This window comes from Balaenoptera acutorostrata, chromosome X (genome assembly GCF_949987535.1).
Source record: "Balaenoptera acutorostrata chromosome X, mBalAcu1.1, whole genome shotgun sequence".
In the NCBI taxonomy this organism is placed as follows: domain Eukaryota; kingdom Metazoa; phylum Chordata; class Mammalia; order Artiodactyla; family Balaenopteridae; genus Balaenoptera; species Balaenoptera acutorostrata.
This window is the reverse complement of record NC_080085.1, coordinates 133,239,327-133,255,088: the sequence shown is the minus strand read 5'-3', so window position 1 is coordinate 133,255,088 and position 15,762 is coordinate 133,239,327. Positions and strand designations below refer to the sequence as shown.

The following is a 15,762-nucleotide window of genomic DNA, read 5'->3' as shown; positions in this document are numbered from 1 at the left end:
TTCTTCTGAAAACTTTTAGCATTCATTTGTTTCTGTATACAGTGTATAGTAGAATTGTTGTCATAGACCAAAGCCTCAGCCAAATTCAACATTGCACTGTGTACAGAATATTTATTTTCTGGCTAAAGTCACTTTTAGTTACATAATAAAAGTTACTTTTATTATGAATGTTCATTTTCTTTCTTTCTTTTCTTTATTTTTTAACCTTTCAAAGATCACTAGTAGTTGGTTCTTTTAAAGACCATTTTGATGAATAAAAATTCAAAATTACAATACACACTTTGAATCACTTTTCAACAACTCTTAAGGTGATGAACAGGATTAGAAAGCATGAAAGCTTCACTAAGATGCTGATAAAACCAAGATGTAGATGTTGGCCAGAGATGGTAGCTCCCACATATCTTTCTTATACAATAGCCCATGCAAGAGATGGTGGTAATTTAGTCTAGAGCAGGGATTGTCAAATTAGAGCCCACAGGCCTAATTCTGCCTCCTGTCTATTTTCGTAAATAAAGTTTAATTAGAACATATCCACACTCATCATCTAAATATTGTCTGTGACTACTTTTGCTCAATGAACATGGATTTGAATAGTGGCAGACAGACTGCATGTGCCCCACAAAGCCTAAAATATTTACTGCCTGACCTTTCTCTAAAAAAAATTGCCAACACTTGGCCTTAAGTATTAGCAGTACAAGTGGAGACAAATAAATGAGCAGATTATATTTTTGGAATCAGAGCAGGAACAAGCCTGGTGAGTTCTAGTAACATAAAGGAAGGCCAGAGTGGCTAAAACATAAAACCCAGATACTATCATTGGTTTTTTTCTTTTCCTATTTTGTAGCACATTTATACCTATTGCTTTTTACTCAGACATTAACTCATTCATTCAACAAATGTTCTTTAAGTTCCCACTCTGTCCTAGACACTATGTTAGCTTCTTCACACAAACACACAAATCATAATAAGGGAAACCAACAAGTAAGCAATTATAACAGAGGGGGAATGATTTAATTGATGCAAAGAGGAGGAAATAAACTTTTGTTTCACTACCTATTCAATATTTATCTGATATGCCATATCACCTTCCCCAAATTGTACCTGAACCACACCTTCCCTGGTTGGTCATGCCTCCCCTCCAGTCACTAAAATGCATCACCACCATAGCAGCTAATACTCCTAGAGCATTTACTGTGTGTCAGATATGGCCAGGCACTTTACACATTTTGTCTCATTTCATCACCACAAACCTGTAATATAGATACTATTATTATGCTCATTTGTGAATTAGGAAATTGAGGGTTAAAGAATTGAAGTCCTTTGCCCAAGATCTCATATGTGCTCCAGAAAAGAGCACTCATGTCAACTATTTTCTACTTCCTGTGCTCTGGCTTGCTGTTGATGCCTAATGTTAAGATCATTGCTGCTTGATGCTATCACCTACCAAAGGCACCACCACCACTGCCAATACCAACCAATGTCTGTGCCAAAGTCTTATGTCTAGAGCATTAATATTTGGGTCCAGGACATTGTTTCTTGAAGCTCTTAGTATTGTTTCTGATAGATGCCAAATATCTGAGAACAATGAACATATTTTGTAAAAGAGTTCTTTGTAGTTTTTACTTGTGCTTTTATTACAGTTCTTGCCCCCCGATCTGGAGCCAGATTACCTAGGTTTGAATCTCAGCCCTGACACTTAACTACTGTGTGATCCTGGTGAAATTGCTTAACTTCTCTGTGCCCCAGTTTCCTTATCCTTAAATCAGGGATAACAGTAATATTTATCTTAAGTGTTTGTTATAAAACACAGTTCAGCATTTGGCATGTAGCGCAAATTTAATAAATGTTGGTTACTGTTATTAAGGCAACTGGCTTCTTTTTCCGACTCTTACAGGCTTTATCTATCAACCTCTTGCCTCTTTCTGAGTACTTTCTATCTGTTGATTTCACCTTACCTTTATTGATCTTATCACTCTAATTGCTGCTGTCATGTTCTTTCCTACTACAGGACCTTTGGTCATACTGTTCCCTCCATCTGGGATGTTCCTTTTCCTGTTGCTTGGCCAATTCCTATTTGTTCTTAAACTCGATAGGGGCATGAACTCTTATCTGTTTTGTTTTGTTTTGCTTTGCTTTTTTTGCCATTTTACACCCAGCGCTTAATACTGCACCTAGGGTTCGGTAGACACTCATTAATGTTTGCTGCCTGAATGAGCACCAGTCTGAGTCTATCATCTCACTTTATTCAGTTATTCCTCTGTATATTAATTCACATCCTAGCTATAGCCTTTTTTCTTTCTACTCACTGGTTTACACAATTCTAAACAAATATTCACTAAACACAATATTTGTTAGGTCTGGGCTAGGGACTTGGAATATAAATTTGAAAAATATGAATTTTCTGCTCTCAAGAAGGTACGTGCTCATTGGGGGACACAGGCATGCAAAGAGAGAAATTATAATCCACAACGGTAAGTGGTATACTTGAGGCCTGTGCTGGATACATTGGTCATATTGGACCCACGAAAAAGGATCAATTTTCCAAATAGACAAATAGGGGTAAAGCGTCTGGCAGCAAGAATTCCAGGGTAAAAGTATGAAGGGCTTTTTTTTCTTTTGTTGATGCTGACTTCTACAAATCTTTTCCTTTATTATTACCCTTTTGAGTAACAATTTTAATCTCCAATAACTACAATACTGCTCACTTTCCCATTTTCAATGTCTATACATTGCATCTGTTACGTGTTGTTGCTCTCAATTTCTTCCCTTTGCCCTGAATTTCCATTGCACATACTATTTCAGCGCATTTTTTGTCCTTCTTTGTAATATGTACTGTTCTTCAGTTTTTACGTGCATAAGATATGAATTCTTAACGGCTCGTTCCGTTCTAGTGCTCAATGTGCTTAACACTGCACCTGGACCTTGGATTCAAGGTGCTCAAGTAAATTGGAGGGAGTCCAGCAGTGGAGTGGTATGCGATGTAAGTTCAAGAAAGTGGTGGAGGGATATCGGAAGAATTTAAGTTCCAGCGACCCTCGATAAACCACCATAAATAGGAGCGTACTGGGAGGAGTCCTGAAACGGCAAGCAAGGCGACCTAGGTTTTACACGCGTAGTTTTCTAGGTCTATCTATCTTCCTGTCTGCGCCTGTGGTTCCCAATCTGCTAAATGAAGGCAATCAACCAGAGCGGCCCGGCTCAGCCCTGTTGCATCAGAGGCTCCAGCACGCCCCGAAGCCCGCTTGATCCCGCGGGGCCCCCGCCCTGCATGGCCGGAAGGAGCGGGGCGGGGCCTCCAGACTAGGCGCCGGGTCCGAGCGCGCTGGGGGAGGGGAGCGCGGAGCCGACAGTTTCAGGGCAAAAAGCGAAAGGCGGGCGCGGGGCTGCCTTCCGAGGCTCTCTTTGCTTGCAGTTCGTCCCGCTTTGCTGAACGGGGAGTCGCGACCTCCGGCGCAGGTGGGTTCCGCCCTGTGGGTCGGCGAAGGGGTGTTCTGGGTGGGCGCGATGAGTGGGTTTGCCCAGCCGCTGGCTTTCAGGCCTGGCGCAGTGAGAGGCGGCTGCTCGGCCTCGGGGCGGTGGTACTCACCTTTACCCCGGCAGAGGAGAAGGCCACGCGTGCCTTGCCGCGGGGCTCTCGTCACGGTTTGTGCCAGCTGCGCGAAACACAGCCCGCCCGGAGATCAGCGCGGGGTCAGATGGGCCTAGTGCTTGGGCAGAGCTGGAAGAGCTGAGCAACCTTGCGCCGGGACTGACGCCCAGAGTACATTGTCTCCAACTCGATCGGACTTCCCCGCCCTGCGTCTGTCATTGACTGGGTCTAGCTTTCGGCGAGTCCCTACCCTCTCCCTGCTTCACTTTGCTGGGCAGTGCAGTGGAAGGTGGAACTCAGCTGTCTGCAAGACCTTGCAGCACTGACTTTCTTTCTTGGTAATGTTTTCTGCCCAGATTTTACCCTTTCTCTGCCCCTCCTGAGCAGGAAACCTAGCAAGAGTCAGGAGTGGCAGGGCAGGGCATTGGGGAAGCTAGGCAAGGCAGCTCTTTCTCTGTTCTGAAAACAACTCTGAAAAGCCTATTTAGGCTTACTTACTTTACTGACTGCCCGGAAAACTGGAAAGAACATTCATTCAATGCCTTAGTTGAATGTTAACTCTGAAGAATGCTCTTCTGAATGCCTTACCATGAAAGATTTTAACCAGATGACAGATGATTGTCCAAAACCTTATGGGTTGAATGAGCATAGTACACTGCCTGGCAAAAGTCTAATCGTAAAAGACTTGGTGAGTTAACTATATACTCAAGCACTGAAAGACAAACTTGAGCTCCCATGTATGGGAATACGTCCATATTCCCTTCCCATACAGCAGTCTTTTAGGGTTGCCTCTTAGCTTGGTATTGCCCTTTCAGGAAACACTGTAGTAAAAATTACACTTTATTTTACATTAACTTAACTATAAAGGCAAAGAATTAGAAACACTATGGAAGGACATTGTACTGTCATTCTGATTCTTCCTCATTAAGGAACTGGTGATAATGATAACGGCAACCATATATTATGCAAAATACTGTAATCTTCACAAGCATGAGAGGTAAATGTGCTTATGTATCACGATACTTAAAGAGGTTATACTTTATCTCATAACCAGTATGATGAAGGGGATTTTCAATTTGTCGGTTGAGTCTGGGGGCGTCTTTTGCGTGTCCCACCTCATTCTCTATTTCTGGGAAGGGTGGATTGGGAGGGATCACTTCCTGGTTTTGGTATCTGTATCAGGAACCGCAAGCGGTTCTGTATCTCTGCTTGTCAACCCTGGGAACAGCAGTAAAACATCCAAATTTGTCACTCACTGTCTGCAGTGTTTCTGGCAGCTGTGTTTTCTGCCTGCCAGGATGGTGGGTGGGTGGAGCTGTGGGCCCTGGATTAATAAACCCCCTCGGATGGGAAACGTCTCTTTCTGCTTGGAGCCAAAGTGAACATAGACCCACCAGTTGGGCACCATTGTGACCCTCTTTCTACAACACCAAACGTCCCCCATGCTCATATGGGCTGTACATGTACCTGCCATTGCCCACGTGTAAAGAATTTACAGGATGAGAGGCTTTGGGCAAAACCCGGTCCCTGCCACAGCTGCAGGGTTTAGGCAGGGAGTGGCCACCGGTATGAATGTGAGTGTTGTTCAAGGCGTGGGACCTGTTGATTTCCCAAATGGTCAATAGAGTGAGAGGGAAATTCTGATAGACGTCTGCTGAGCTGACCTTGTGGGTGAGTATAGGGCTGGTTGTTTGGAGGACCTGGTGGATGCGTTGACCATATGTTTACTCTGTTCGTTCATTCTTCCACTCCAAAGACAATCAATGAACGCTTACTCTGTGCCAGGGTGCTGCTCCACTCCCAGAGGTTAGCAGCACAGGAGGACAGTAGGTTTGAGAGGACAACAGGAGCTCAACTTGAAGCATGTGAAGTCTGAGGCGTCCTCACTCTTCCCCATTCCCAGTATCTAATCAGTACAAAATCTTGTCACTTCCGCATCCTGAATATGTTTTTAAACCCATCCACTTCTCTTCGCCCCCACTGCTACTCAGAATTTCAACCCAGCAACATTCTTTTTCTGTTAATTTTTTAAATTTTTATTGTAAAAGACCCAAATCCCTGCTTGACCCTCAGCCCTCATGGGAAAACCACCATAATCACGGCAACAACGACATCAACAACATACAACAGCCCAATGAGCTCTGTATGACCCCTAATAAATTGTGTCAATTGACACAAACTTTATTTTCTCTACTTCCCAAAGTGTTTTTAGAATTTTGTATCGAGATATAATTTACACACCATAAATTTGACTCATTTTACGTGTACATTCAAGGATTTTTAGTAAACTTATCGAGTGGTGCAACCATCACTAGAATCCAATATTAGATATTTCCATCACCTCAACGGCACCTCTCTCTTGCGCATGTGCACTTAGTCCCCATTACCACCCTAGCCCCTGGGAACCACCAATCTGCTTCTTGTCTCTATGGATTTGCCTATTCTGGACATTTCGTATAAATGGAATCACGCAGTTTGCAATCTTTTGTGACTTGCTTCTTTTACTTAGTGTGACGTTTTCAAGTTTCATCCATGTTGTAATGTGAATCAGTACTTCATTACTTTTGATGGCCGAATAATGGTATATAATATATGTATATACCACCTTTTGTTTATGGACATTTAGGTTATTTCCACCTTTTGGCTATTGTGAATAAGCTGGTATGGACATTCACGCACAAGATTTTGGGTGTACGTATGTTTTCGATTCTCTTGGGTAGGTACCTAGGAGTGGAAGTGCTGGGTCATATAGTAACTGTATGTCTAATCTTTTGCCAAAGTATTTTCCAAAGGGGCTGCGCCATTTTATATTGATTACATTTACATGCGCCACCAGCAGTGTATAAAAGTTCTAATTTCTCCACATCCTCACCAATGTTTGTTATTTTTCCTTTTAAAAAATTTCTGGCTGCCCTTGTGGGTGTGAAGTAATATCTCATTTTGAATTTGATTTGCATTTCCCTAATCGTAATGATATTGAACATCTTTTCATCTGTTTCTTGTCCATTTGTGTATGTTCTTTGGAGAAAAGTCTATTAAATATTTTGCCCATTTTTCAATAAGGTTTTTTCCCTTCCTATTATTGAGATGTAAGAATTCTTTATATTTTTAAGATACAAATCCTTTATCAGGTATATGATTTGAAAATATTTTTTCCAGTCTGTGACTTATCTTTTCATTTTTTAATTGTGTCTTTTGAAAGACAAAGGTTTTGAATTTTTATTAAGTTCAATTTATCATTTTTCTTTTGTAAATTCTACTTTTTGGTTAAGAACACTTTGCTTAATCCAAGGTCACGAAGATTTTCTCCTATATTTTCTTCTGCAAGTTTTATAGTTTTATCTTCCATTTATGTCCAATCCATTTTGACTTCGTTTTTTTAAATTGAAGTATAATTGACCTACAACACTATGTTACTTCCAGGTGTACAATATGGTGATTTGATATTTCTGTACATTACAAAACGATCACCATGATGAATCTAGTTACCACCTATCACCATACAAAGATATTATAATGTTATTTACTATATTCCCTATGTGTACATTAAATCCACACAATTCATTTATTTTGTAACTAGAAGTTTGTACCTCTTAATCTCTCTTACCTGTTTCTCTCGTCCGCCCTTACCTCTCTCCCCTCTGGCAACCACCAGTTTGTTCTCTGTGTCTATGAGCCTGTTTCTGTTTTGTTAGGTTTAATCATTTGTTTTGTTTTTTATATTCCACATATAACTGAAATCACATGGTATTTCTCTTTCTCTGTTTGACTTATTTCACTCAGCATAATAACCTCTAGGTCCATCCATGTTGTTGAAAAAGGCAAGATTTCATTCTTTTTTTATGCCTGAACATTATTCCTGTGTGTGTGTGTGTGTGTGTGTGTGTGTGTGTGTGTACCACATCTCTTTATGCATTCATCTATCAATGAGCACTTAGGTTGCTTCCATATCTTGGCTATTGTAAGCAATGCTGCATTGAACACAGGGGTGCACGTATCTTTTCAAATTAGTCCTTTCACTTTTTAGGGTATATACCCGGAAGTGAAATTGCTAGATCATATGGTAGTTCTATTTTTAATTTTTAAAGGAACCTCCATACTGTTTTCCAGAGTGACTGTACCAATTTACATTCCCACCAACAGTGCACAAGTGTTCCCTTTTCTCCACATCCTAACCAACACTTGTTATTTGTTGTGTTTTTAATAATAGCCATTATGACAAATGTGAGGTGGTATCTCTTTGTGGTTTTGATTTGCATTTACCCTCCTCCACAGGGATTAGACCTACATCATGGCCCAACAGCTGTCCCAGTCTTTTCAAACTCTGTCTCCATTTTCTCTCACATATGTTTCCCCTGATAAACCACTTGTACATCTCTTCCTGTCATGGCATCTCCTTCTCAGAGCACCTGAACTAATTCAGTTGTCCACATTACAAATTGGGAGATTTCTTATGTAATGTGCATTTCTGGCTCCTCTCAAATCTGGCAACATTCGGACTGTCTGGCAATAATTAGCTAGAGCTGAGTAGTGGCTAGGATTTTTGGACAGATCAAGCATTCTTCAGTTCACCGCTCTTACCACAATCCCCTATTGTCTCTTATACTTTACCTATTTATGTTACTTGCCTAGCCCCTGTGGGCATTTAATTTTGAGGCCCTGATGTAAAGGAGCATTCTTTTAACTCATGTAATCCAATATATTATTGCACTAGTTAAACACAGACACAGATATGACAGATAATCTCAGCTTAGAGCTTTCGTATTGGCCTACTTTACATCAGATATCTTCATGAATAATTCCCTTTTTCTTCAAATATCATTTTGCTCAATAAAGTCTACCCTGATCACCCTGTTTAAATGTCCTACTACCTCCAGCACATCCCTTTATCCTGCCAGATAGCTCTTATTGCCTTCTAATATACTATATAATTTACTCATTTATTATGTTTATCTTTGTCTACCTCCTTCCACTAGAGGATAAGCTCCATGAAAGCAGGCATTTTTGTCATCTGTTTTGTTCACTGATAAATTCCAAGTGCCTACAATAGTTCCTGGCACATAGTTGACACCCAATAAATATTTGTTAAATGAATTGTGCAGGAAGAATGAGAGGGAGAATATGGTAGGCAAAGGAAACAACATATGTGAAGGCCCTGAGGCAGTGGGCAAGATAGATGGAGCCAATTATGTGAAGCCATTGTAAAGAGATGACTCAATCCTTTTGTCTGCCCTCAAGGAGCTTTCAGCAAATGGGAAGAGAATAATAATTAAACAGGCAATTATTGTATGTGTTGTAAGTGCACTAATAAGGGTATGCACAAAGAGCTGTGAAAACACTGGGTAGGCAGCTACTAACTCTTCCTAGGGGAGTTAGGAAGATTTTACAAAGGTGACATTTGAGCTAGGTCTCAGGCAGGAGAGTGACATGATGAAAGTGTTTTAAGAAGATTAATCTGGCAATAGTATGGAAAGTGAATTGGAATATGGATGGAATGGAGGCAAGGAAACCATCTAGTCTATGGCAGTAGTCCAGGTATGAGGTGATGAAGGCATCTATAGGAATGGAAAGAGAAGGACAAATCTGAGAGACATTTGGAAGGAAAAATTGACAGGAGCTAAATGGACTCTTGGCTTTAAGCCTTTTAGGGGGTAATGCTTCTTCCTTAGTAATAACCATGAAAAGATTCAGATTGACCTATTATGTAATTGCTTATTCTGACTAGAATTTCTAGCTATGGCTGTTCTCCAAAAGTTTCTGTTATTATGATTGATACTTGTTGGACTTTAATTTACATTAAGATGGCTTTAGACTCTAAAGGTTGGGAAGCTCTCAAAAACATCATTTTGACTATGAAACAGCAAATTATTCTATTAAAGGAGAAATGAGGGAAACTATGGGGTTGCAAGGGAAGTTTTACAATGACCTAATAGTTGCTATTTTTTTAAGAATAATATATAAAAGATGGAAAAGAAGGATGAATATAACAGGTGGCACTTGCCTAAAGGATTAGTATTTGGAAGGTTAAGGCCCCAAATTACCTCAGGCTTGTATAAATACATATTTGCAAAGACAACAAGAACAATTTTAACTACGTTCTCAGAAAGAAAAAGTACATGTGTCCTGGGATGGATAAGTTATAACTTGATATTGTTAAACTATTCTCAATGAGCAAAAGAATTAAGGAGAATAAGGACAGGTGCTTTAACACTGGACTTATATAAGTATACTACCACTTCTAACAAAGGAGAAGGAGGAAGAGTTTTCAATCTACTAATCAATAAGCTAAATATGTCCTGGGTTAGCTTCTAGAACAGATTTTCAAGTAAGTGAGTACTTAGAAAATTACACAGTGTTATCAACAAACAAAGACGTTCCACTCAAATCTAATTTTTATTTCTGATTATTAGAGGTGTTTATGGAAATATGACAGCTATAACATGTACATTGAATGAATGAATGAATGAATGAAACTTCAGCAAGATTTTAACAAGTCTTTTATGACACCCTTGTGAACAAGAATTATGAATCCATGTTGATGGGTTATATAACTAATACAATTATGTATTAATTAATTAAATTCCCATACTAAAAGAGTGCTGATAGCAGACCATAAGCAAAGGAAGAGTTTTAGATGGCCTGTTGCAAACCCTACCTTTGGCTTGACATCATCAATATTTTTATTACTTACTTAACTGAAGATTTAGAGCAGACATCTTACCAGATTTAAAGAGGCTATGAAGCTGGAAGAAAAGTAATTCAATCCAATGTCCACAAACATTTATGAAATTCTCCTAAGTACTAGGAACCATGCTAGATGTTAGGGTACAAAAATGAATGACCCAGAGGTCTTCACATTGAGATATGTCCAAGTATTACTGATGGGAAAGACATAAAGACATATAATTTCAACAAAATATATTGAGAAGGAAAACAGAGGCATAAACAGACTATAATGAGAGAACAAAAGAAAGCTACTAGTTCATTCTGTGACTTTAAGGAAGAATTCTTAGATGAGATGATACCTCCACTGATTCTTGAAAGACATATAAAAGACAGAGTAGGAACGGCTTCCAGTTTGAGGGAACAAAAAGCACGAACATGAGTTTCTCAGAATTAGGAAAGTATAGTGGGTCTGGGAAACTATAAACAATGAAGTACAAGGATGTAAATAACAGGAAGTGAGGCTGAGAGGTAGCTCAGGATCAGGTAATGGGAGGCATTACGTTACATCATAAGTAAATTGAACTTTACCCTGAAGGCCCTAGGGATCCATTCAAAAGGAATGACATACTAATATATATATTTTAATTCACCATTCCTACAGTGTGCAAAATGATTTGAAGGGAGGGCAAATGTGTGTATGGATAGATCAGTTGGGAGGCTTTTGCAGCCTTTGAGTGAGAAATAATGGTGGGCCTAGACTGGGATGGTAGCAGATAGAGATATAATGCAGTGGGTTAGCACTTATAACAATGCCTGGCACCTAGTACATGTAAATATCTGATATATTTGTAATAGAAGTCCTAGGAGAGGAGAGGAGAGAGAGAATGGTACAGAAACAATATTTGAAGAGATGATAACTAAGAGTTTTCCAAAAGTAACAAAGTATTGTGTTATTTTGCTCTTGCTGCATACCAAGTTACCACAAACTTAGTACTTAAACAAACATCCATTTATTATCTCATAGTTCTGTATGTCAGAAGACCAGGCATGGCATTACTGGGTTCTCTGGTCAGTGTATTAAAGGCTGAAATTGGGGTGTTGGGTAGGCTGTATTCTTTTCTGGAGGCTTTGGCTAAGAATCCACATCCACCCTCATTCAGATTGTTGGCTGAATTCAATTCCATGTGGCTGTAGGACTGAGGTTGCTGTTTCCTTGCTGCATATCAGCCACATAGTCCTCTCCATCTTCAAAGCCAATAGAAGCAGACAGCAGATTCCTCTGCTGCTTCAAGTCTCTTTCACCAGAAAGATCCCTGTCCCTTTTAAGGGATTGCTGGATTAGGTCAGACCCACCAAAGATCATCTCCCTTTCTTAATGTCAGTTGTGCCGTATACATAACCTAATCATGCATGAAGTCACAGATTTAAAAAGTGCTATAACTCAGAGCAGAATAAATAAAGAAAACCTCATGTAGATGTATTTTAATAAAGACTGCTAAAAAATAAAGAAAAAGAAACAATCTTAAAAACAGTTAGAGAAAAAAGATGTATTACCTTACAAGGAGTAGCAATTAGATTGGCTTTAACTTCTCAACAGAAACAATGTGAACATAATGGAACAATATCTTCAAAATGCTGGAGAAACTAACTGCTAATCGAAAATTCTATATCCAATGAAAATAGCCTTAGAAATGAAAGTAAGATGGATGTTTTTAGATGGTCCCAACTTACGGAACCTTCCACCAAACACCAAAGGAAATATTTAGGATCTTTAGGCCGAAGTAAAATGATCCCAAATGAACACTTGGAGATACAAAGTAAAATGATCCCAAATGAAAGCTTGGAGATATAAAATGGATGCAATGGAGAGGTTAAATATGTGGGTAGATCTGAATGTCCCTGTGGGATGTATGTGTGTGTGTTTGTGTGTGTGTATAATTAAAATACACAACAGCAGTTGAAGAAGGAAGATAGAGTTAATATAAATTCTTTAATTTGCATTATAATTTAAAAAATCAAAGACACGTGTTATAATCCCTAGAATAACTGCTTTTAAAAAAACAGTAAAAGAATGTATAACTAACAAGTAAACAAAGGAGGAAATGGAATGATACAAATTACCTAATCAGTGCAAAGCAAAGCAAGAGAGAAAGGTAACAAAACAGGCAAGACAAATAGAAAGCAAATATTTGACTTCACACATTAATTAAATGACAAATCATGAGGTTAAAAAACAAAATCTAACTACATATGTGCTGTTTATAAGAGACAAAAGGGTGGAATAAATATACACCACAAACACTACCCCCCCAAAAAAAACCTGATTTAGATATAATAATATAAAGCAAGACTTTATGGCAGGTTTCTTTACTAGACATAAGAGATATTTTGTGATGATAAGAGAGGCCATAGCTATAACTATATTCCCCACACTGTACATTTCATACTGGTGACTCATTTATTTTGCAACTGGAAATTTGTACCTCTTAATCTCCCTAATCTATTTCTTTCCTCCCCCCACTGCTCTCCCTTCTGGCAAACACCTGTTTGTTTTCTGTATCTATGACTCTGTTTCTGTTTTATTATGTTTGTTAATTTGTTTGGTTTTTAGATTCCACATATAAGTGAGATCATATAGAATTTGTCTTTCTCTGTCTTATGTATCTTACTTAGCATAATACCCTCTAGGTCTATCCATGTTTTCACAAATGGCAAGATTTCATTCTTTTTTATGGCTGACTAATATTCCAGTCTATCTGTGTGTGTGTGTGTGTGGGTGTAGCATCTTCTTTTTCCACTCATATATTGATGGGATCTAGGTTGCTTCCATATCATGGCTACTGTAAATAATGCTGCAATGAACATAGGGGTGCATATATCTTTTCAGTTTAGTGTTTTCATTTTCTTCATATAAATACCTATGAGTGGAACTGCTGGATCATATGGTAGATCAGTTTTTTATTTTTTGAGGAAACTTTATACTGTTTTCTATAGTGGCTGCACCAATTTACGTTCCCACCAACAGTGCACGAGGGTTCCTTTTTCTCCACATCCTCACCAACACTTGTTATTTGTTAGCTTTTTGATAATAGCCATACTGACAGGTGTGAAGTAGTATTTCATTGTGGTTTTGATTTGCATTTACTTGATGATTAGTGATACTGAGCATCTTTTCATGTGCCTGTTGGTCATCTGTATGTCTTCTTTGGGAAAATGTCTATTCAGGTTGTCTGCCCATTTTTAATTGGGTTATTTGCTTTTTTTAATGTTGAATTGTGTGAATTATTTGTATATTTTGGATATTAACCAATCAGATACATCATTTACAAAGATCTTCTCCCATTCAAAAGGCAAATTTTTCATTTTGCTGATAGCTTCCTTTGCTGTACAAAAGCTTTTTAGTTTGATGTAATCCCATTTATTTTTGCTTTTGTTTCCCTTGCCTAGGGAGACATATCCAAAAAACTATTACTAAGACAAATGTAAAAGAGCATACTGCCTATGTTTTCTTCTAGAAGTTTTCTGGTTTCTGGTCTTACATTTAAGTCTTTAATCCATTTTGAGTTTATTTTTGTGAATGGTGTGAGAAAGTAGTCCACTTTTGATTCTTTTGCATATAGCTGTCCAGGTTTTCCAACATCACTTATTGAAGAGGCTGTCTTTTACCCATTGTATATTCTTGCCTATTTTGTTGTAGATTACTTGCCCATATAAGTGTGGGTTTATTTCTGAGTTCTCTATTCTGTTGCATTGATCTATGTGTCTGTTTTTGTGTCAGTACCATACTGTTTTGATTACCATAGTATTATAGTATAGTTTGAAATCAGGGGCATGATACTTCCAGCTTTATTCTTCTTTCTCAAGATTGTTTTGGCTATTTGGGTTTTTTGGTGTTTCCATAAAATTTTATACTTACTTATTCTAGTTCTGTGAAAAATACCACTGATGTTTTGATAAGGATTGCATTGAGTCGCTAGATTGCCTTAGATAGTATGGTCATTTAAACAATATTAATGCTTCCAATCCAAGAACACAGTATATCTTTCCATCTATTTGTGTCGTCTTCAGTTTCTTTCATTGGTTTCTCAGTTTTCTGAGTACATGTCTTTTACTTTTTGGTTACATTTATTCCTAGGTATTTTATTCTTTTTGATGTGATTGTGAATGGGATTGCTTTCTTAATTTCTCTTTCTGATAGTTCATTGTTAGTGTATAGAAGTGCAACAGATTTCTCTATATTAATTTCATATCCTGCAACTTTACCAAATTAATTGATGAGTTCTAGTAGTTGTTAGGTGGCATCTTTAGGATCTTCACGTATAATATCACGACATCTGCAAACAGTGACAGTTTTACTTCATTCTTTCCAATTTGGATTCCATTATTTTATTTTCTTGTCTGATTGGTCTGGCTAGAACTTCCAATACTTTATTGAGTAGAAGTGATGAGAGTGGGCATCCTTGTCTTATTCCTGATTTTAGAGGAAATGGTTTCAGCTTTTCACCGTTGAGTATGATGTTAGCTGTGGACTTGTCATATATGGCCTTTATTATGTTGAGGTATGTTCCCTCTATACCCACTTTGTTGAGAGTTTTTATCGTAAATGGATGTTGAATTTTGTCAAAAGCTTTTTCTTCATCTACTGAAATGATCATATGATTTTTTTCTCTTCAATTTGTTAATGTGTATCACACTGATTAATTTGCGGATATTGAACCATCTTTGTATCCCTGGAATGAATCCCATTTGGTCATGGTGTATGATCCTTTTAATGTATTTTTGAATTTGGCTTGCTAATATTTTGTTGAGGAATTTGCATATATGTTCATCAGTGATATTGGCCTGTAATTTTCTCTTTTTTTTGATATCTTTGGTTTGGTATCAGGGTGATGCTGGCCTGGTAGAATGAGTTTGGAAGCTATTCCTTCCTCTGCAGTTTTGGGGAATAATTCGAGAAGGATAGGTGTTAACTCTTTAAATGTTTGGTTGAATTTACCTGCGAAGGTATCTGATCCTAGACCTTTGTTTGTTGGGAGTTGTTTTCATTCCTGATTTAATGTCATTACTGGTCATTGGTCTGTTGTTCATATTTTCTGTTTCTTCCTGATTCAGTCTTCAGATATTGTACATTTCTAGGATTTTTTCCATTTCTTCTCTGTTGTCCATTTTATTGGTGTATAACTTTCTGTGGTAATCTCTTATGATCCTTTCTATTTCTCTGGTGTTGGTTCTAACTTGTATTTTATTACTGATTTTACTTATTTGGGCCTTCTTTTCTTCTTGATGAGTCTAGCTAAAGGTTTATCGATTTTGTTTATCTTTTTAAGAACCAGCTCCTAGTTTCGTTGATCTTTTCTATTGTAGTTTAGTCTCTATTTCATTCATTTCTTTTCTGATCTTTATGATTTCTTTTCTACCAACTTTGGGTTTTGTTTGTTCTCCTTTTTCTTGTTCCATTACATGTAAGATTAGGTTGTTTGAGATTTTTCCTGTTTCCTGAGGTAGGT

The 15,762-nt window shown here is 38.1% G+C and overlaps 1 protein-coding gene across 3 annotated transcripts in view; it reads left to right on the top strand.

Moving 5' to 3' along the window:
• The first annotated feature begins 3,298 nt into the window (after window positions 1-3,298).
• The window catches only part of TMLHE (trimethyllysine hydroxylase, epsilon), a 59,982-nt gene continuing 47,518 nt past the window's right edge, over window positions 3,299-15,762 (top strand). For 2 of the 3 annotated variants that reach the window (XM_057539114.1, XM_057539113.1), the window contains exon 1: window positions 3,317-3,456. The gene's annotated coding sequence lies outside the window, so the exon portion shown is untranslated. Of the gene's footprint in view, window positions 3,457-15,762 lie in introns of all 3 variants that reach the window. The other variant, XM_057539115.1, reaches the window with a different exon arrangement.